Below are 21,240 nucleotides of genomic sequence, written 5' to 3'. Positions count from 1 at the left end.
TAATATCAAAACATCAAAGAACTTTAGACTCAAATTAAGAAAACCATGTGTTAAAATTAAACAGTTTAAACTGTTTGAAGATGTTTAAGCTTGTTAATCGCAAATCTAACTCGAAGATAAGAGACCTGTGCAAATAACAAAAATGAACTTTACAAAAAACTGAACTTTAGAAGTGAGAGCGTGGCATGGACATATATACACTACCAAATGTGAAATAGCTAGCTAGTGGGAAGCAGCCGCATAGCACAGGGAGATCAGCTCGGTGCTTTGTGACCACCTAGAGGGGAGGGATAGGGAGGGTGGGAGGGAGACGCAAGAGGGAGGAGATATGGCGATATATGTATATGTATAGCTGATTCACTTTGTTATACAGCAGAAAGTAACACAACATTGTAAAGCAATTATACTCCAATAAAGATGTTAAAAAAAAAAAAAGAACCAGGATTCTGAAATATAACTTTAATTTTTTAAAAAATACAGCTTACTTCATACAAAAACCGCCCTCAAGGACACCGAAAGACAATTCTAAAATAACTGAATTTCACCAAAAATTGGACTTTTAAAGACATTCTTGAAATAAGGGAAATGCCAGCAACTATTTAGGACTGTGCAGATAAAGCAAATCATTTTTTAAAAGGATATTAAAAAACTAAGAACAGAAACGTATCCAATTAAAACTATTTATCTTTGTGTTTTTAACCGGATTCCTAGCCAGAAATCCTTAAATCATCCTCCAATGCTCCAGGTCACATGGTGAAGAGTCACCTATTAAACATGAATCCAAGCAGTAAACAAGCTTTTAAAATCCTTAGGTAACACCCTTTATTAAAATTTTCTTGGTATACAATACCTTTACAAGTATTACATTTCTCTCAAGCATTTAAAAGCCTTTATCTAATAAAGCTTTCCTCAAAAAACTTCACCCCAAAAAATCTGTCACCAGTTTTCTTAAGTTAAAATCTCACAAAGTACTAAAGTCCAGATTTTAACATGATTGTCTTATTACACCTAATACGTCCGCAATTCCCATCCTACCCAAATGTTTAAATATGAGTTACAATGAAAAGCTAAGAAAAATCGGTTTTCCCCTAGCTATGTTCTCATGAGTAACAGTAACTTTTACACGCGTGTTTGGGCATACAACTTTTAACAATTTGTCTTCCCCAAATTTGGCCCAGTTCAGATACAAAACGACTGCTAAAATGTTTTAAGTCCCTAATCTCTTCTTTGGTTTTAATGTACACATTTCCCTAAGTATCGAAATCTGTTCCGATAACAAAAACACAACATTCCTAACACACCGAACCCAAGTCGCCTTTTCTTTCAAACCCACACCTGTCTACCGGAAGCTTTTCCTGCACACACTCGGGCCCTCGAGAATTCCCACACTTGTTTTCATAAGCCCACGCCTTCCTCTTCGCCCACTTCCAACTCGCACTTTTCTCGGGATCCACCCGGCCTCTCCCCCCCATTCCCGGCCCAAGGGCTGGGCGAGCGGGCGGACAGCTCGGTCTCTAACCCCGAGCGCGCCGAAACCAAAGGAAGAGCCGGGTGGGCCACCCAGCGCCGCGAGGCTGAGGCGCGGGGAGGAAAGGAAGCGGGAAAGCTGAGAGCACCCCCCGCCGGGCCCACACCCCCTTCCGGCACCCCTCCCCCGGCATTGTGCGAGCGGGCCCAAGGCCGCAGCCGTCCCGGGCAGCCCGCAGGCCCCATCCACCCTCCCTCCGGCAGGCGGCCCCCGCCAAGGCCGCCACACAAAGCCCGGGGAGCCAACCCCACGGCGCCAGAGCACGGGGAGAGGGTGCAAGCGCGACTGACTTACGGGGCTGCTGCGGCCGCGCTGCCTCAGCCGGGGACACCGACCGTTGGGCACACGGCGGCGTCGCTCTTGGCCGTCCTCCCCTCCTCCGCCTTCGGTGGTGGCAATATCTTCTTTCTCCACCTACCTCCCTCCCCCCCACCCCACCTCCTCCTTCTCCTCCCCCTCCTCCTCCGAACCACCGAAGTACCGAGGGTGAGACACAGAGACTCACAACAACATGGCTGCCACCGCCGCCTCCCCTCCCCTCCCCCCAGGCCACCGGGCGCGCGCAAGGCACTCCGGGAAATAAGGGAGGGGAGCACTCACCGAGGTGCCGCTCCTCTCAGTGGCTTCCGACGCTTCTCCCGCGCTCCGGGCGCCGGCCGGCGGGAGTTCTGCGCGTGCGCACGCTTTCTGCGCTCGCGCGTTTCGGCCTTCCCTCCCGCGTGTGCTCCCCCGCCCTCACCTTTCGGGCTAGCTGCCGGTTCTGCGCTCGGCAGGGGCGCCAGGCGGGAGTTCGCGCCGGGCTCGGGAGCGCGCTCCGGGGTCTGGAGGCGCAGGCGTGGTGTTTCCGAAGTCGGCTTACGTCTCTGTCTTCCCGCGTGGGGCCTAGTCTTCGGAACTCGTTTACTCTCGGCTTCCTGCCCCGTAGCTCATTGTTCTCCCCCAGCTGCCTGTGCGGGTATCAGCGCCCCCGACCTCGGTGTACTCCTCGCACTTCGCTTTCGTGGTGCTGGCACCCACAAGAGCCGGACAGTAATCCAGGCCTTTAGGTTTCACCCTTACCCTCTCCCCGAAGCAAGACGGTGGAGACACAACTTGGGTGGAAGAGTGAACCCTTTAAGTGGACTGTCATTCTCCTAGTCTTTACTGCATGGTCAGGTGGAGCCGGCTTAGCAGATTGCTGCCCCCCTTCCCCCCCGTGCTTGGCCCGGTAAACACAAAGGAAACTCAGGTGGTTCTCCTACGCCCAAGTGTGTTCTGTTCAATGCTAATAGATGTCCCTGTAAAAAATGTCCTATAATCACGTAAGCATAGGAGACACTGGGATGTAAATATTTTGCCTGCTTTCTCCTTTCCCGCCGTTGAGCTGATAACAGCAAAAGAGTTTATGTACAGTTGCTTAGTCTGGGTAAAAAGAGGTGAACCCATCAGAGGCCCTCCCTGAGAATTCGGAACTGGGACTAAGAGACCCTAATCTCCCCCTAAGAAGTCTCTTAAACCTGGGATCTCTGGGCTGATTGGTCCTACCGTGTGGGTAGGAAACCCATGGAGACGAGTGGAGTTGAGAGAGAAGAGGAGAGTTCTGACATTTCTCTTTCCCTTTGTTCCTGGACCTTGTTGGCGGCCTCTTGGGTTGTGAAACAAATGCCTCGATTCAGATAAAATCTGCTTTTTTGCTTCAGCTAGATAAAGAGAGTTTCTGTCACAACCAAGAGTTCTAACTAAAAGCCATGCGTATACCATAGTTATTATTTATTTAGTGCTTACAGTATGCAAGCACTATAGCTTTTTCGTTGTCCCATTTAATATACTCATAAGCAGGGTGCTTCACTAGCATGTGACCTGTGCAGTCCCACAAAGCCTCAAGCTTTAGAAAGAAGCGTTCCTCAGTTGGTTTAATGCTTCGTTGTTGCCATCTAGAAAGTCTTAGTCTTTGGAAAAGAGAGGGCCCTCGTTTTCATTTTGCACTGGGCTCCACAAATTATATATAGCCCGTCCTGTCTATGAGGTATTATTGCTGTTTAACAAAAGGCTTCTTTACTACCAGACTGCTTAGCACCCTTAAAATCAAAATATGCTTTGCAAATATCCAAGTGAGGGACATGGTATGCAACATTTCCCAGACAAATTTGACTGTATAAGACTTTTTTCCATGGTAAATCTGTTAGAGGTTTTGTGCTCTGCAGAACACAGATCAAAGCCCAGCCCTTTAGTGATTTGACTGCCTATCTCCAGCTCCTGATTCCCTGTGCATGGTGAGCAGTTTCTTGCTTCTGTGCCTTTAGTATGCTTTGCAATCTGGCCTTGCTCATTAAGCACCTTATGATTATAATTGGCTTCTCTTGTAGATTTACCTGCAAGGAAAGAACAAGTGCCTCAGCTACTATAAATATCAGGTGTGCTTGATATTTAAGGTGGACATTGTAAATGTCATTGACATTGAGGCCTGACAGCCCCTTTAATCACCTGGGAGCTCATTAGAAATGCAGAATCTTGGCCCCACTCCAGACTTAATGAATCAAAATCTGCACTTTAACAAGATTCCCAGGCAGTTTCTCTACACAATAATGTTTAAGAAGCATTGGTGATCCAATCACAATAATTCCATCTCACTTAATAGGAACTGTTTCTGGAATGGGTGGGTTATCCATTTTGAGCCAGTGAGACACGAAGATGCCAACTCAGAGCATCTGGCGGGGGGGGAGCAGGATCCAGTCTCTCCCTCCTTCTGGATGTGAAAAAGACAGCAAGAAAGCATGTTGCCTCAGTTCCTGCTGTCAGGCATCTTATGACGACAAGGGAACCTAGACTGTGGCCAAGTAGCCTACCCAGATTATTCATTCTCCCCTTCTTGAGTAACAAACAGGTCCAGTGGATATTCCCATGGGACAGAGGAGGCATAGGATGGAATGAGTGCCCTAGACCTTCCAGCAACACAAATTGCATCTTAGGAATGTGTCTATACAGCCTGTTGAGACAAGTGGTTCTCAACCACAGTTGCATATCAGGATCACCCGGGCAACATTTTAAAGATATCAATTTCCAGGCCCCATCCCAGAGATTTTTATTTAATGGGTGTGGGCGGAAGTCTGGACACTGATGTTTTTAAAAAGCTCCTCAGGGCTTCCCTGGTGGCGCAGTGGTTGAGAGTCCACCTGCCGATGCAGGGGGCACGGGTTCATGCCCTGGTCTGGGAAGATCCCACATGCCACGGAGCAGCTAGGCCCATGAGCCGTGGCCACTGGGCCTGTGCGTCCGGAGCCTGTGCTCCACAACGGGAGAGGCCACAGCAGTGAGAGGCCCGTGTACCGCAAAAAAAAAAAAAAAAAAAAAAAAAAAGCTCCTCAGTGGTTATACTGTGTAGCCATTGAGAACCACACCAGCTTAGACAGATCACATCTTACAGCATAATGCCATTTCAGTATTCCCTTTGCAAATGCCCCCTTTCCATTGGGACAGCTCAAGGAATTTCTTGTAAACTCCTTTTATAACTTTGTCTTTTTTTTTTTTTTTTTTTTTTGGCGTTACTTGGGCCTCTCACTGTTGTGGCCTCTCCCGTTGCGGAGCACAGACTCCGGACGCGCAGGCTCAGCAGCCATGGCTCACAGGCCCAGCCGCTCGGCGGCATCTTCCTGGACCGGGGCACGAACCCGTGTCCCCTGCATCGGCAGGTGGACTCTCAACCACTGCACCACCAGGGAAGCCCTAACTTTGTCATTTTTATGAAAATAATTTAAACCTTTATAAAAGCTTCAAGAAATAAAAGCTCATATCATCCCAATTTTAATATCACAGAAATACCACAAATATCCACAGTTGGTGAACACCATTATTAAATAGATAAATACAGATAGAAGGATGGATAGGGAGCTACATAGATAGAGTGTAACAGGAATAGGCTCAATTCGCACAGGCTGTTTTTAAAGTACAGCGTTGAATTTAGTCTTACTTGAATTTGACAAAAGAAGTAAATGAAGGAAATACTCAGATGCATGTTTCTTCACTGCAAGAGAAATTGACTTGTAAAGGGTTTCTCAAAGGTTAAACACAATTATAAAAATCACTAATGGGACAGAGTAACTTTTTCAAACTAAATGCTTCAATATTGGTCAGTACTGAGTTCCCTGCTATGAAAGATAGATCTGCACACTTTCACTTCCTTCTACCTCCTTCCTGTACTTCCTAATTTTTTGCTCATATTATTTTTCACTTTGTCAGGGTTTATAACATTTACATTCTATTTTAATCCATCATTTCCATATTGATTTGTCTTAATTTCAGTATTTAAATGTATTTTTATTTTTTAATTGAAGTATAGTTAATTTACAGTATTGTGTTATTTCTGGTGTACAGCATATTCAGTTATATATATATATATATATACACATTCTTTTCAGATTCTTTTCCATTATAGTATATTTAAAGATGCTGAATATAGTTCCCTGTGCTATACAGTAGAATCTTGTTGTTTATCTATTTTATATATAGTAGCACATATCTGCTAATCCCAAACTCCTAATTTATCCCTCCCCCACATATTTGTTTCCCCTTTGGTAACCCGTAAGTTTGTTTTCTATATCTGTGAGTCTATTTCTGTTTTGTAAATAAGTTCATTTGTATCTTTTTTTAGATTCCACATATAAGTGATATCATATGATATTTGTCTTTGACTTCACTTAGTATGATAATCTCTAGGTCTATCCATGTTGCTGCAAATGGCATTATTTTATTCTTTTTTATGTTGAGTAATATTCCATTATATATATGTACCACATCTTCTTTATCCATTCCTCTGTTGATGGACATTTAGGTTGCTTCCATGTCCTGGCTATTGTAAATAGTGCTGCTATGAACATTGCGGTGCATATATCTTTTCGAATTAGAGTTTTCTCCAGATATATGCCCAGGAGTGGGATTGCTGGATCATATGGTAACTCTATTTTTAGTTTTTTGAGGAACCTCCATACTCTTCTCCATAGTGGCTGCCCCAGTTTACATTCCCAGCAACAGCGTAGGTGGGTTCCCTTTTCTCCACACCCTCTCCAGTTAAATGTATTTATTGTTCATTGCTTCTTCATTTCTGTCTTCATTTTGATTTGGTTATATGCATTTCGTCACGTATCAGCCTCTACCTGGGTTGCAAACCACCCCCAACTGTCGTTTCCTAGATCCCAATTCTGTGGGTTAGTCAGCTGGGCTGCATTCAGTTGGGGGTTTCAGCTGGTCTCTCCTGGGTTCACCTATGCAACTGCAGTCAGCTGGTGGCTTGGTAGGGAGCCTTGGCTCCGGTCAGGTGGTCAGCCAAGGCCCTTTGTAGCCCCTCCAGCAAGCTTGCTCAGGCCTGTTCACATGGTGGCAAAGTGGGAGACTGGAAGATGCAATGTCCCCTGAGGCCTAGGTTCGGACCTCATACAGTGTCCCATCCATTACAAGTCACTGGCCAAAGCAAATCATAAGGCCAGCATGGATTTGACAGAGGAAGACACAGACTTTATCTTTTTTTTTTTTTTGCGGTACGCGGGCCTCTCACTGCCGTGGCCTCTCCCGTTGCAGAGCACAGGCTCTGGATGCGCAGGCTCAGCAGCCATGGCTCACGGGCCCAGCCGCTCTGCGGCATGTGGGATCTTCCCGGACCGGGGCACGAACCCGCGTCCCCCGCATCGGCAGGCAGACTCTCAACCACTGCGCCACCAGGGAAGCCCCCAGACTTTATCTTTTGATGACAGAAACTTCAAAGTATTTGTGTCCATTTGCAATCTTTCATGATAGCTTCATATTCCCTAAGTTATTTCATGCTTGTAAATGCCTTTCTGTTTTAATTAAACTCAAGCAACAACTATTCTTGGGTCTTGCTGTTTTTCCCCTCAGGACTTTGTGAACATTGCTTTTAGGGAAAAGACTTATGGAAAACCCGAGGCTGATTTGACTTTAACCTATTTTAAGAACTTTTTCTCTACTTTTGAACTTCAGTGTCTTAACCACAATATGTCTCACTGTCAGTCTCTAACAGATTTGCCTGGTATTAAAATATAACCTTGATATTTGGAAATTAAGTGGGTTTTTTTTTATCATTTCAGGGAAATTTTTCTGTTCATACATTTATATATTCATTTCTTGTTACAAATCCAAAATAAGTTATAATTCATGATTCCTGTACTAGCTCTGAATACTTTTTCTCTGACATTTGATAGATTCTTTACTTCAGGGACAATGATTATTCTTATTTGAAACATTTTGTGCAACTACCATTGTAAAGCTAATGTAAAGATACTATTAAAAAGCATTTTTTTTGGCTGCGCTGCGCAGCTTGTGGGATCTTAGTTCCCTGACCAGGGATCGAACCCGCACCCCCTGCAGCAGAAGCCGGGAATCTTAACTACTGGACTGCCAGAGAAGTCCCTGGAACTAATTTTTTTGAAGTCATGTTATTAAAGTTTATTATAGCATAAATATTTGCAGAAAATGTGGCTGTTTCTTTTCTTTCTTTTTAAATTCTTTTTCCATGCCTTCATTGTGAATTTTTTCTGCATCTTATTTTTTGTTTAAATGAGTCTCTTTTTAGACAACTTTTTTTTTTTTTTTTTCAGTATGCGGGCCTCTCACTGTTGTGGCCTCTCCCGTTGTGGAGCACAGGCTCCAGACACGCAGGCTCAGCGGCCATGGCTCACGGGCCCCGCCGCTCCGCAGCATGTGGGATCTTCCCGGACCGGGGCACAAACCCGTGTCCCCTGCATCGGCAGGCGGACTCTCAACCACTGCACCACCAGGGAAGCCCTCTTTTTAGACAACTTTGCTGGCTTTTATTTTTAAAACAGATTTACAGGCCATGCAGTTTGCCTGTTTAACGTGTACGATTCAGTGTGTTTTAGCGTATCCACAGATATGTGCAACCATCAGACAGTCAATTTTAGAATATTTTCATCACTTTAAAAAGAAAACATACCGTAGGCTATCACTCTACTGTCCCTGATACCTCCTAGTTCTAAGCAACAACTAATTCACTTTTTTTCTGTGTAGATAATTTGCCTATTCTGGACATTTCATATAAATGGAATCATATTAGATGTGGGTTTTTGGCGACTGTCTTCTTTCACTTAGCATAATGTTTCAAGGTTCATCTATGGGGTAGCATGTATCAATACTTCATTCCTTTTTATGGCCGAATAATATTCCATTGTACAGATATGCCACATTTTGTTTATCCATTCAACTGATAGACATTTGGGTTGTTTCTACCTTGTGGCTTTTATGAATACACTGCTGTGAACATTTGTGTACAAGTTTTTGTGAGGAGTGTTTTGGTTCTTTGATTATGGTTTCTTTCATAGTGGGTTTGCTGTCTTTTGTGTGACGTATTCCTTCTCCTCCCACCCCACCCCCTCCCCCCTTGTAGTACATCTGCCTAATGGAAAGGCCCCTTTTATTTTCTTGCTACTCAAGGTCATCCTGGGCAGACCTGGCATGCTTTCTTTTTGCTTTGAGCAACTGCCAGTGAAATCTCTGATAGCGTTCTCACTCATCTGGGACCAATGTGTCTTCCCTTCAAAGCGTTAGTTTGAGTACTGGGTATAGTTTGAAGCCACTTTTCTGTAGGCTGAGGAAACCGTGGTGGGAGAAGGAAAGAGCTCAGTCAGCACTAAGCTGATTTCTTGCTGGATGACCTAGATTCTGGTCACTCAGTAGAGATTCTCTTAAACGTTCTTTGCCAAGGTCCATGACACCCGGTCAAAGGTCTGTTCCATTCCCCTGGGCTTCAGCTTGTTGTGTCAACTAAGAGTGTCCTGCAGGTGGCAAACTATGGTGACATCCACTTTGCTTCCTGGCTTGCCCTAGCGTAGCAGCTTGGTCTGTTAGCATCCTATCTCACTGCTAAAGTGAAGCAAGAGTCCTGACCAGCCCGTGCAGAGCTGCCATACGCCTCCTTCCCCTTCCAGGACAGAGCCCAATTATTTAAGGAATTGTATATTTGTAGAGGCTTGGTTTATAACAATTTTCCATTTTCAAAATTATGAGGAGAAATTTTTTTTAGATGTTCTTAGTCTGGTGAGTTTCTGTAACATGGAATAATCCCTTGCTCTCAAAGTGAAACATCCAGTCTCAAGTATAGCATTTCTCCAAAGCTTTTATTTCCAATCTCAAAGTGGTTTCTACAGTTTCCTTCTGTGATTTTGGTGGCATTCTAAGAAACACAAGGCTTGAATTCCACTCCCTTGCCCTAAAGCCTGTACAAAATAAAGAACCCCGCTGTTAGCTAAACCTTGACTATCATTGCCCTTCCAAGACAGGCAATTAAACAATGGGATCTGGATTGTGGTATGTTTTGGGTTTGGGGAACAGGTCTTGGGTAAGCTGTGGTGGCTGTGGGTTTACTTGCTTGTGTTCTCTAAATGTTTGTGCATAAAGCCAGGGCTGCTGTGATCTTATATATTCCATTGCCCCTGAAGGAGAGGCCAAATGAATTTTAGAGGGAGAGCCAGAGGGGTTTCCCTGAATATAAACATGCCTGGATAGGGTGGGTTTTCCCAGCTTTTTATGGTTTCTCAGAGGGAAAATCCTGGCCATTTGGGCGTAGTGGAGAGTAACAACTTCCTTGGCTTGAAATAAGGAAGGTCGGTCCTATAAACCGGGAGATCTATGACTTTGCCCAATGTCTCTGACCAAGGCAAGGGCCAAACTGGAACAAGAGACTATGCTATCTCAGACACACCGCACTTCCATAATTCCCAGAGTCTGACTTGCATGCCATCGGGGTGCTTTCTGAGGCTGTGAGGTGAGTCAAGGAGTCAAACTATGTTCATAAACTAAAAAATAAATCACCATCAGTCCATAATGTCTAGGAAAATCTACTAGTATCTTCTGCTTTATAGACTGCCAGGGATGGAGATTTTGAAAGTAGATTATATTTTCTCATTTTGTCATTAAACTAGAGATGCATTCCCATGAGAAAAAAATATATAAAAAATATTATTGGAAACTTCCTAGTAGTGCAGCAGGCTCACTGTGAAATTGTGATTTATACTAAGAAATATATATTTGGTCGTAGGCCCCATTCCTGGCACAGAGCTCCTAAAACCCTTGGAATCTTCTATGTGAAAAGAGAAACAAAAGTGTCTTTTGCTATTCATAACAAGTCTCTTTCAACCACACCTGAGTTTACATTAAGAAGGTGACTTTTGGAAAACCTCTAAAGATGGGGACCGGTTGCCAGGGGAACCAATTAATTGGGTAATTAAAAGATTGCGGGCTTCCCTGGTGGCGCAGTGGTTGAGAGTCCGCCTGCCGATGCAGAGAACACGGGTTCGTGCCCCGGTCCGGGAAGATCCCACATGCTGCGGAGCGGCTGGGCCCGTGAGCCATGGCCGCTGAGCCTGCGCGTCCGGAGCCTGTGCTCCGCAACGGGAGAGGCCACAACAGTGAGAGGCCCGCGTACCACAAAAAAAAAAAAAAAAAAAAAATTGGAACTTTCAGCCCCACCCCTTGACCTCCAGCAGAGCAAGGAGGGGCTGGAGATTGAGTTCCACCACCAAGTCCAATGATTGAAACAATCATGTCTACAAATGAAACCTCCAAAAACCCTAAACAACTGGAGTTTGGAGAGCTTCCGGGTTGCTGAACATGTGGGGGTGATGGGAGGATGGCACACGTGGAGACGGCATGGAAACCCTGCGCCCCTTTCCTCGTGCCTTGTCCTATGCGTCTCTGCCATCTGGCTGTTCTGAGTGGTATTCCATTATAATAAACTGGTAATCTAGTAAGTAAACTACTTTCCCGACTTCTGTGAGCCTCTCTAGCAAATTATCAAAACCAAGGAGGTCATTGTGGGAACCTGGGAACCTCTGATTTATAGCCAGTAGGTCAGAAGCACAGGGGACAACCCGGACTTGTGATTGGCATCTGCAGTAGGGGAGGGTGGGCAGGTCTTCCGGGACTGGGGTCTGCTCCAGCCCTGGGTAGATAGCGTCAGAATTGAATTGAATTGCAGGACACCCAGTTAATGTCCACAGAGAACTGGAGAATTGCTTGGTGTGGGAACCCGCCCTCCCCCACCCATGACATATTTGGTGACAAGAGGTGAAGTATGGAGAGTAGCAGAGGGAGAAAAGAGTTTTTCTATTAGTTGGTACATGGGGGAATCAAAGAGTTTTTCCTATTTCCTCGCCCTCTGTGTTCATGGTCCCCTGTATGCTACATGTGTCCAAGGGGCTTTAAGATATCCCTCCCATCGCTGACGCTCACAGAGAGGGCTGATCCCAGAGAGAAAACAGCGTGGCAGGGAAAACAGAACTGCCCTGTTGCACAGTCTTCTCGGGTTAACAAGTAGAGCCAACATTCAGCATTTTATAAAGCATGTTAGAGAGAAGCAAATCCTCCTTTGAAATACAGACATAAGTGAAAACTGAGAATCCTTAGCCATGAATAGTAACAAATGGGTTGAAGGAAGAGGTAAACCTCCTAGAGCAAACTACACCCTGTGGGACAATCTTGTCATGGACCCCACAAAGCTGGACATGGAGGAAACCTGAGGGGAAGAAACTATTCTCTTGGCCACACCAGTTACAGACTTTCACCAGTTTCTAAGTGAGAAGAAACTGGAGCCAAGATCAGAACCTTCTGCCCAGCATCTATAATTCATTGTCTTTGAGAATTTAGAGTAAACCGATTGTGGTTCTCATTCCAGCGCATGTGCTCTTTGTTCTCAACTAATCCTTTTGGTGTCTACACATAGTCCCACATAAAACCTCAAGATTTTGCTATAGATGATATCAGAGCTGGGAGAATCTTATTGCACTATTCAAGTCAAAAGTCTAGGGCATACATTTGTCAAAACAAGATGAGTAACTGCTCTTTCAGTGCTGCTTTAACGAGATTCTGTCTTAGAGTACCGTATGGTACATGCATCTCGTGATGCACACCCGTAGCGTCACCCTCCACGTGTGCCGTGTGCTAACCTGCATCTGCACCCACATGCCCCCCATCAGTGTCCTGTCTTCACTGTGCCCCTTGTGCACCTACATGCCCATCAACACCTTCGCAGTGTCACCATCGTCAGTGGGCTAAGATTACTAAGTCCAGGTCCTTGGCATGTCCTGATTTTCGTTTCCTTTTCAGAGAAATACAAGATCCCAGGGTGGAAAGCACTTACTCGTGGTAGCTTCATTCTTCCTCTTTGCTCAGATCAACAGTCTGAGTCATCACCGGAGGCATCTTTGACTTTTATCTTTCTCTAATACCACACATGCAATCTACCTGAAAATCCTGTGGGCTCTGCCTTTGAAATATACTCAGATTCCACCCATTTCTTACTACTTCCACCATAACCGCCAACCACTGTGGTCTAGGCTACCATCATCCCCCAGGTGGATTATTGCAAAGCCTTGTCACCCTACCCCCACCCTTGCCCAGCTCTAGTCTATTCTGCACCCAGCAGCAAGTGTGTCCCTTTTATAACTCAAGTCAGATCATGTCTCTCCTCTGCTCAGAACCCTTTAATAGCTGCCCGTGTCACTTGGAATAAATCCAGAATCTTTACCATGACATTCATGATCTGGCTCCCAGCTATCTCTCAGATCTACTCCTCTTACCCTTACTTAAGCCACACTGGATGCTGGGCTGTTCCTAAAACACATCAGACACTCTTGCTCCAGGGTCTTTGTGTGTGTGTGTCTTTTAAAATAAATAAATTTTATTTATTCATTTATATTTTGGCTGCGTTGGGTCTTCATTGCTGCACGCAGGCTTTCTCTAGTCACTCATGTTCTTTGCAGCCATTTTGTATCCTCTTACTCTGATTGAGTTTTCTTCTTGGCACGTAGCACCGTCTCAAGAATTATTTGTTTATTTACGATCTGTCTTCCCATACCGGGATGTAAGCTCCATGAGGGCGGGGACTTTGTTGTGTTCAGTGCCGGACCCCAGCTCCTAGGACAGTGCTTGACACGGAGAAGGCATGTGAGAAATATGTGTGGCGTGAATGAATGAAGTCCTTGTGGGAGGTGTCTACTCACACTTGCATGTCTGGGGAAAAAGCTTTTAAAGGGATTTCCTCCAGACCCTCTGCAGAGAAGCCGTCAAGGAGGCCGCTGTCTGGCTCTGCTTTCGTCCTCACCGCAGCTGGCACCTGTCCCGGGAAAGTGAGGCTGAGGTGTGGGAGAGCTGGGAAAGTGAGATGCTTATGCCACTTTTTAGGAGTGCGGGCCCCGTGAAATGGAGCCATCTAAACCTGTCTGACAGGAGTGAGGGCGGGATTCTGTCCAGACTTGTCAAAATTCTGCCCAAACTAGAGAATCTCGGGGCCTTCCCAAGTCCTGATTCTGTCCGTGCCAAGTGAGACTTGCGGAGAGGGCACTGTGACAGTCCCAGAGTTCTTGCTAAGGGCCAGGGACCAGGGACTGAGACAGTGAAGGAATGGGGCATCATCCCTATACACAAAGGAGGTAGAAGCTGCAACCTGTTTTGCCATGAAACCAGCAGCTACAGGTAAGCAGAGTCTTACTTTTAGAGTCATCCATTCATTCGGTGAATATTTCCTGCGTATGTGCTGTGTGCTAAGCACAATTTTAGGCCTTATAGGACTGCTCTAGGAGCTGAAGGTTCTGGGATGTGGACCACGGGGCCACAGGGAGGGACTGAAGTTGGCTCAGGAGAGTGCCCAGATCCCCTTCAAGTCCCAGACCCCCTCCCCGTCTCCCCTTGTCTCTGTAGGAGAGGCAGCTGAGGTATCCAGGGCTGCCTTTCCACCTCCAGCAGGGATCAACACTGCCTGGGTCGCCGAGGCTGCTGGTGACCCACGGAGGCATTGGGCAGCCTCTGAAGCTTCCTACCCCTTCTCCTCACCATGAGGATCCCTCGGCCCCTCCTAACTCCCTAAGGGATGGAGGGTCATCTCCATCACCTGCTGCCCTGTGCTCTGGACCCAGAGCTCCACCTGCTGACGGACTATCCCCTTCAGGAGAGACAGGAGAGGGCCAACTTATAAACCAGTCATGTTGGGAGTTTAGAATGGAGCCTGATGCCCAGAAGCCAGTCTTGACTCAGGCAGAAGTTTCCCCCTCTGGGTGCCTCCAGACCTGGAGGGCAATGGGAGATCCAGACTCTCCAGCAGGGCTTGACAACGCTGAGGTCTTACGGGCTGGCCTCACCCATTCACCCTCAGGCACAGGGGCCTGGGTGCTAGCTCAGATTCTATAGGACTTTGGGAGTGGCAGGACTTCTGTGATAACTGTCTTTCTCCCTGGCAGCTGGAGGGGGTGTAAACACTTGGGTGGACGTCTGAAACAGCAGGTGAGGCTAAGAACTCACAACGGCTGATGTGATCTGGTTTCCAAAATTTGGCACTCCCTGCCTGGCCCGTGAAACCCATCCTGAGTTCCTGTGATGACCAGCCCAGTGGGGCCGGGGCTGTCCTCACGAGTAGATCAATGGCATTACTTTGGGTCACCTCTGGGGATGCTTTCAGCACTGCTGTTCTCTGACTCAAGAGAAGAGAGCTGTGTCTACTGGGCTTTTATTTATTTATTGTTTTTAATTTTTTTTTTTGGTCGAGCTGCGAGATCTTAGTTCCCCGACCAGGGATCGAACCTGTGCCCCCTGCAGTGTAAGTGTGGAGTCTTCACCACTGGACGGCCAGGGAAGTCCCTCTACCGGGCTTTTAGACTTTTCGGTTTCTCTATAAGAACACTCTGAGCTCTGAGCACAACACTTTGTATTTTTCAGGGCATATTTATACATGGTTCTTCGAGAGAATCCAGACCCACTGGTGGCCTGGCCAGAGGTTGGCGTTTGCAGAGTCTGGGCACTGGGGTTGTGCTTGAACCTCAGTTCTCCAGGCGAGGGAAGCTAGTGAGTGACAGGAAGGGTAAACCACAGACAGCAAAGCATTCCCGAGGGCCTCAAAATACCTGAAGGGAGGTGCTACCAAATGGGCTTCCACCTCAGAAAGAGAGAGGGAGGTGGGAGGTCGAGGAGGATCTCATGATTGTTAAAAATTAGTTTGATTTTTTTTTTTAATGACCTTATCTGGAGGCCAGACGTTGCTGAGATATGATCATTTGGGTGAAATAAGCAGGGTTGCTCCAGGGCTGGGGAGGTAAAATATTTCACAAAATCTGGGACATTTCTGCCTGGAGCCCAGCACCTCTGGCACCTCAGGCAGCAGCTTTGGACGCAAAGGAGAGAGAGCGTTCTTGGGAACCATGGCATTTGCATAAGGGGCGCTGGTGTTGAGGCAGAGGAGAGTGCCCTCCCTGCAGGATCCTGGGAGGGGACTTGGAGGGGCCGGCAGGAGGGAGAACAGGGGGAAGGTGGTCCACGCTGTCTGTAACTGCCCGACTGGTCTGTGAGCACACATTAGGCACCGCCTGAGAGCTCCTCAAAATGCTTAAGAAGTTTTCAGGGCCCTGGAGCCCAGAGTGGGCAAGTGGGAAGGAGAATAGGAATCTGACTTATTGAATTTGCTCTAGGCGTGTGGGCTTCAGTAGTTGTGGCTCGCGGGCTCTAGAGCACAGGCTCAGTAGTTGTGGTGCACGGGCTTAGTTGCTCCGCAGCATGTGGGATCTTCCCGGACCTGGGCTCGAATCCGTGTCCCCTGCATTGGCAGGCGGATTCTTAACCACTGTGCCACCAGGGAAATCCCCCCAAATTGCTGGCTTCTTACCTCAGACACTAGTTTCCCTTTCCTGCTGACAGCATTCTACCCCTCATTTCCTGTCTATTTTCTTCTTTCCCAGTCTTTGCTACCCTCTCTCTATTACTTCCCCTGCATAAGACCCCACGGGTGCTGGTGGGAAGAGAACCACGCCACCTCTTCCTTTGGCCTCTCTCTGATAGGCTTTGTAGAGAAGGTGTAGGTGGGAATGGGATCCCTGGGGAATTCTACTCCACTGAGAAGTCTCCGTGACACTTTACCTATTCACAAAGCTTCTTCATTACACGAGATAGCAACTGGTCATCATCGCGCTCCAGTAATGCCCGTTGGGGAGCACTTTCTCATATGCTTCCCCCACTCTGGACACCACCGCCTGGACCACAATTAGCAGCTGAGTCCACTTACCATGCCTACATGCGACTCCAGAGCCCTGCAGACTTGACTAACACGAATTAAGAAGGGTTCTTTAACTAAGACTTTTATTTATACAAGAAATATTTTTTTGATTATCTGAGACAATTGAAAACAACCAAAATAACTCACACAGTACACCGGCAGTCAATTATACAGTGATCACAAATTCTGTAGAGCTGCGCTGTCTGCTGTGGTAGCCACTAGCTACATGGGCCTATTGAAATATTTTAATTAATGAAAATTAAGTAAAATTAAAAATGCAGACCCTCAGTTGCACTAGTCACATTTCACGTGCTCAATAGCCACATGTAGCTAGTGCTGCTGTATTAGTGCAGATAGAGAACATTTCTACCATGGCAGAGAAAATATATTACAACGCTGTTCCACCCATCATCCGCTGGGTGATTTCAGAGAGTCACCCAATCTCTGAAATTGCTGAAAACCTTATCCAGCTGTGACTAATGAAAACAGTCCTGTCCATATGTTCCTCATCATTAATTCTGAAGCTTTCTTACCTGTGACCCTCATCCCATGTTGTCTGACCCACAAGGAGAAACTCTTGATATCTTTGCTGATCTGCTCATTACAAAGAATTCTGTCTTTCCATCTGCGATTGCTTGGAGTTTACATTTTAAGTGCAGAATCCTCTTCAGCAAGAACGGCTTTAGGGAGTGAATCCTAGGAGCTTGCATGAAAACCTCTCCTTTCTGGAACTTGGCTGAGTTGTCCTGGGAACATGTGTCCTGCATTTACACAAGTCTGAGTCACTAAGGTGCCGCCTGCTTGTCCTTTGGTTCAGACGCCCTTGGGCTGCTGTAATCATTAACTCTTGCAGGAGGCTCAGAGCATCTGCTTCTCATCAACTAGAGGCAGCTGCTGTTGAAGTCCTGGGTTGGGGAGAAGAAATGGGTGGGAGAGTGGCAGTCAAGAGCTTGGGGGTGGGACACTGGGGAGGGAGGGAAATTGACCTGCAATGCAGTGTCCCTGATCAGCTCTGGCACCTTTGTGTCTCCACAGTTGTGTTGGTCCCCAGGGACAGCCCCGGGGCCAGCTGCATGGTCTGAGCAGCCTGCGGTCTCCTGGTCGTGCTGGGCACTGTGTGCTATACCGCGCTGGGCACCCTGGTTCCTGAGTCCAGGGGCGGAGTGTTCCACATTTACATCTCCCCTACCCATGGCTCCTTGTCTGCCTTTCTTATCACCTACACATTGGCCCTGATAACCTGCCAAAGCTCTCTGAGCTTTGCTTGAGTACGCACGGCCCCAGGCCCTGGTCAGGCCACAACATGTCATGCTGGACCGCCTCCCATCCTGTGCCATTATCACGCTGCTTGGGCTCAACACCCTGTGCTGAGCTGTCCCACCATGCGGAAGCCCTCCTCACCCACTTAGGCTCCAGCCCGGACACTTACCTCACTCCACTCAGGCTGTGACATCCTTTGCAAGCCAGCTGTTCCCCACGTGGCACCCTCCTTAGGCTCCAACCTCACAGGACGGGTCACTCTTTGTCTTAGTTCAGGCTGCTATAACAAAGTGCCTTAGACTTAAACAACAGACATGTATTTCTCACAGTTCCGGAGACTGGACATCTGAGATCAGGGTACCGGCAGGGTTGGTTCTGGTGAGGACCCTCTTCCAGCTTGCAGACTGCTGACTTCTCGCTGTGTCCTCACATGTGGAAGGAGAGTGAGGGAGCTCTCCGGGGACCCTTTTGTTTACAAGGGCACTAATCCCATTCACGAAGGCTTCACCCTTATGACCTACTCACCTCCCAAAGGCCCCACCTCCTAATACCATCACATTGGGGGTTGGGATTTCAACATATCAATTTTGGGGGGACACGTTCCGTCCACTGCACTCTTCTACCCAGATGTCCTCCTTACTCTGCTGAGGCTCCAACATCACTGCTTTCCTCCCCTCCCTCCGTGCATGCCTGTTTTCTTGGCGCCACCAAATGTCTTTGGGACTGAATTGACTAGAAGGGAATTGACTAGAAGGGAAAGGGAAAAGAAAGAGGAAAAGAGGAAGGGGGATTGTGTCTTTATTTTTAACATCTAATATGTTTTGGCACATACTGACCACTTTGTGTTCACTTCCCCCGGTGCACAGTCTGTCAAGTTGCCTTTTATTTCAGGAACATTCTTGCATGATTTGTCCAATTCCATGGTATTGTTTTCCTTCTTTGGGGACTCCAGTTCTGTGCTTGCTGCAGCTCCACTGTCTGTCTTCTCTGCGTATCAATGTCTTTAGGATTTATTTAAAAATGGTTTCTTTTCTATGCTTATTTCATTTCTATCCTCAAAAGATTTTACTGTATTTTCCACTGTATTTGTACCCCCTCCCCTGTACTCCTCTGCTTTTGTTTTGATTTCTGTGATGTTTCTTTTTTTCTCGTACCTCTTTTCTGAGTTCTGCAAATGTGTAAGATCAAGTTTTCTCTTGTCTTCTCACCATTTCTTCTCTGGGACTACATATTTTTTTAAATTCATTCTTCCTTATTGAGACTATTTCTTTATTAAGTCTTTGAAAGTAATGGCCAAATGTTTAGTCAAAATTTTCACCTATTTCATGGCAACTTGATTGGTGATCCTTTGTAGCTGGTAAGTTTTGCAGCAATTCCCTGCCTGTTTTTATTTTCCCCTCTTTGAATTAAAGCTGGCTGCCTTTGAATTTCTCTAGTTGACCTATTTGTTGGGGTTTGCTTCAGGGGACAAAGTTTTGCTAATGTTTTTCTCATATTGGTTGTTGCTAGGTTGTTTCACTTCCCCCCAAAGAGGTCTCTATCCTGTCCTCCTAACTATCACAGCTCTTATATTGTATGCAAGGGGTACTGATTTATTATTTCAAGTTGAGCCTTTTACCAAAAGCAAGTTTTCATGCGGGGGTTTCTGGGATCTGTTCCTTCTGGGCTGTTTTGCATTTCATTTCCCTTCTCTACTCCAAGGGGCTTTCACAACATATTACCTTCATAAAGATTATGAAGTAAACTTAGCAGCTTTCGGTAGCATTTATGCATTTTTGAGTTGTGGGTTGTATGTTTCCTAGTTTGACAGAAAAGGAAGTTTCTATTTATTTCCATTATTTATGCTAAAGAAAACTCCTGTTTCCTTTGCTACTACTCACACTACTCCTGACACCAGATGTGAGGGATTTTCCACACCAAGCAATTCTCCAATTTTCAGTAGACACCAACTGGGTTTCCTACAGTTTAATTCTGACACTAACTGCCTGGAGTTAGCACAGACCCCACAGGTTAAGGGCTCAGTTCACGATTGCCCCTCATTTCAGATGCCAATTGCAAGTCCCAGGTGGTTTGTCAGCTTCCAATCAGGTGACAGAAACCACACAGCAATTTTATTAGCAGTAGAAAGTTAATATAGAGAATTGTCAACTCCGTAAAACCACTGAAAGGGCAAAAGGAGAACGGTATATGTGAAATACTAAGAAATACATATACTGGTCTCTGTCCCCAGCTTCTGCTAGTATTTGGTCTTTGACCCCAGTTCCACAAACTTTCTAAACCCCTTGTAATTCCCAGGGTGATAAAGGTGCGTGGAGCACCTTCTGTACTAATATTTGTTCTCTGACCCTATTCCTGACACAGAGCTCCTAAAATCCTTGCAATTTCCTGAGTAACGAGGGGGTGATAAGAGTTAGCAGAGCTCCTAAATCCCTTGGAATTTCCTGGGTGATAGGAGCATTTTTGTTCTAATGCAGTGACTCTGGGTGGGCTCCTGGGTGGGAGCTGGTCACCAGAAAAACTAAGCATGATTAGAAGCTTGTAACTCTCAGCCCCAAACCCTGTTCTCCAGGGACGGAATAGGAGCTAGAGATTGAGTGAGTTATCCATCATGCCTATGTGATGAAGCCTCCATAAAAATCCCTAAGGTATGGGCTTCAGGTAGCTCCTGGGTTGGTACAGGGTGGTGCACCCCAGCTCCACAGATACAGAAACTCCTGCACTGGGGACCCTTCCAGACCTTGCCTTATGTACCTCTTCATCTGGCTGTTCATCTGTATCCTTTATTATGTTCTTTATTATAAACTGGCAAGCATAAGTGTTTCCCTGCATTCTGTGAGCTATTCTAGCAAATTATCAAACTCAAGGAGGCGGTTGTGAGAAACCCCAGTTTATAATATTAAACTCTAGCAAATATGTTTCCTGAAGCTGTTGAGATAATATTTTTTCTCCCTTAATGTTTTAATATGTAAGTAAGTTATATTAATAGGTTTTCTGAAATTTAGACATCTTTGGGTTGGTGAGATAAAGCAATTTTATAATGAGAAACTAAAAATAAAATTGTTGGATTCAATTTTCTAATATTATGTTCAGAAATTCTGCATCTATATTCATAAATGGGTTACCTTTTAATTTTTCTTTCTTTTTTTTTTTGGCCATGGCGTGTGGCATGCAGGATCTTAGTTCCCTGACCAGGGATTGAACCCGCAACCCCTGTAGTGGAAGTGTGGAGCCCTAACCACTGGACAGTCAGGGAATTCTCAACATTTAATTTTTCTTTCTTGATCTGTTCTTGTCTGGTGGTGGTTAAGACTATTCTAACCTCATCAAATGATTTGGGCAATGTTTCCACTTTCTTCTTTTCTCTGATAATTTGCATAATATTAGAATGATCTGTTCTTTGAAATTTGACAGATTG

At 46.0% G+C, this 21,240-nt stretch overlaps 1 protein-coding gene across 4 annotated transcripts in view; it reads right to left on the bottom strand.

The window, feature by feature from the left end:
• Nucleotides 1-1,947, bottom strand: part of PUM2 (pumilio RNA binding family member 2) — a 91,981-nt gene extending 90,034 nt beyond the window's left edge. For all 4 annotated transcript variants that reach the window (XM_060168624.1, XM_060168626.1, XM_060168627.1 and 1 more), the window contains exon 1: nucleotides 1,823-1,947. The gene's annotated coding sequence lies outside the window, so the exon portion shown is untranslated. The remainder of the gene's footprint in view (nucleotides 1-1,822) is intronic.
• Nucleotides 1,948-21,240: the final 19,293 nt, after the last annotated feature.

This window comes from Lagenorhynchus albirostris, chromosome 13 (assembly GCF_949774975.1).
Source record: "Lagenorhynchus albirostris chromosome 13, mLagAlb1.1, whole genome shotgun sequence".
NCBI lineage: Eukaryota > Metazoa > Chordata > Mammalia > Artiodactyla > Delphinidae > Lagenorhynchus > Lagenorhynchus albirostris.
Note: the sequence above shows the minus strand (reverse complement) of the source record. Positions and strands in the feature narration are given on the sequence as shown.